This window comes from Frankliniella occidentalis, unplaced genomic scaffold (genome assembly GCF_000697945.3).
Source record: "Frankliniella occidentalis isolate FOCC.00 unplaced genomic scaffold, Focc_3.1 Scaffold63, whole genome shotgun sequence".
Taxonomy (NCBI): domain Eukaryota; kingdom Metazoa; phylum Arthropoda; class Insecta; order Thysanoptera; family Thripidae; genus Frankliniella; species Frankliniella occidentalis.
The window spans coordinates 736,715-738,393 of record NW_026267193.1 but is presented as its reverse complement, the minus strand read 5'-3'; the positions used below and the strand labels follow the sequence as shown (position 1 = coordinate 738,393).

Sequence of the window (1,679 nt, the reverse complement as noted above, 5' to 3'; positions counted from 1 at the left end):
GGCTGGGCCGGCCGGGGGCGTAATTAGTATTGCCAAACCAGCAAACGCATACACGACATTCCAGACAAACATCTTAACGAGTTACAGGGAATTTGTGGCTGTTTTTGTCCGGCTGATTATTCCTTCAAACCGAACTAACCCCCTTCCAACCTTCCTTTACCCAGCCTGCTTGCTACCACTTACTATTACCCAAGGTCATAATAGGCCCTGTCATTCGGCGGTCAGTCCAGGGCTTATGCTGCTCCTATCTTTATCTTTCTCCCCCCTCCCCCACCTCTCTCTCTCTGTCACTGGGGCGCATAAGGACTTTACAGACGTCCTTCCCCCTCCTCTGCTCCCCGTCGCACTCACACTGCTGCGGGAGGGATAGAGGCACGCCGACAACGCGAACCACGTGCATCGGATGCAGACTGACTAGTGGGGACAAACTCATAGACAGAATAATTACTATGTGAGAAGAAGTGAAAAGGGCTTTACACTCTGGTTAAGTTTCCAAGAAATTTAAAACAGTGCCACCGTGTACTGTACTAGCCAGCTGTTTTTATTTTAAAGAAAATATATGGTTTCATCTTCATCAAGCAAATTAGTTTAAAAACACACTAACAACTCTAACATTTCTCGCTGCTACACACAGACGCGTTGCCGTACGTCCAGCACATGCACATGCACACACATACACACGCACACATATCGAAAGAAGCACTTTCACCGGTTCATTTACTCGCGCTGCTTCATTTTTCCCCGTTTTACGTCCAAGAGACGCGAAGGAGAGCGAGTATTATAATAAGCCGAGCCCTCTTACACCCCTGCTGGCGCGCCGCGCCGCGGTGGCCGGTCGTTTCCCTCGGCACACGACGTCGCGAGTGACGCGGAGCGACACGAAGTGACTACGGAACGAGCGCGAGGCAGACGAGACAAAAAAAAAGGATAAAATAAAATAAATTGCACTATGGAGAAAGTGTCAGTAAAACGCTTATTATTGCCATGTGGCAGGTTGCGTGGGATGCGCGTCTAAAAGGACGTGTGTCCTTTTCCCTTCTACTTTGTGGTGCAGTCACGGTCGCCATTGGCACTCGGCTCGGCGCGGCGTGGCGTGGCGCGGCCAGGCGGCGGCGGCGCGACGGCGTGGCCTGGCGGCGAAAGTGATCAGGGTCCAGCCGCGCCTTGGCCTACCCGGCCCGCCCCGCCACGCCAGATGCGTTTACATAATAACGAAATCCCCGAGAAACACACGTAGGTCACACTCGAGCCGAGCCCCGATCAGAGCTGGGCCGAGGCGAGCGGGGCGAGCCGGGCCAGGGCGGCGCACCGGGCAGCAGCATGTACGTACCGTAAGGCAGAATCCGTATCCACACACACACTCTCTCACGCACGCACACACACACGCACACTGGCATCCACACTAACAACTTGGTGACCACGATGTAATTGACGATTATGATGGTGGTGATGATGGTAATGATGATGTTTAACAAGAGTTATGCTGGTGATGAAGAGTTTGACGCGAGCGGTGAACAGACAAATAAGGAGGACTCACTGGAGACTACTTGGGACTGCGTATGCGGGCCGGTCGCGGTGCGCTCGGGTAAGAGTTTGGACTGAGACTGCCAGGCCAGGCGCCCCGCCGCCAGGCTGGGGAGCGTGCGCGGCGTGGTGGGGCGCTGCAGGGTGGGGCGTGG

At 54.6% G+C, this 1,679-nt stretch overlaps 1 protein-coding gene across 1 annotated transcript in view; it reads right to left on the bottom strand.

Annotated features, from left to right (window-relative positions):
• The window catches only part of LOC113211225 (uncharacterized), a 51,878-nt gene extending 50,211 nt beyond the window's left edge, over nt 1-1,667 (bottom strand). Inside the window, exon 1 of the mRNA XM_052268065.1 lies at nt 1,538-1,667. The gene's annotated coding sequence lies outside the window, so the exon portion shown is untranslated. The remainder of the gene's footprint in view (nt 1-1,537) is intronic.
• Nucleotides 1,668-1,679: the final 12 nt, after the last annotated feature.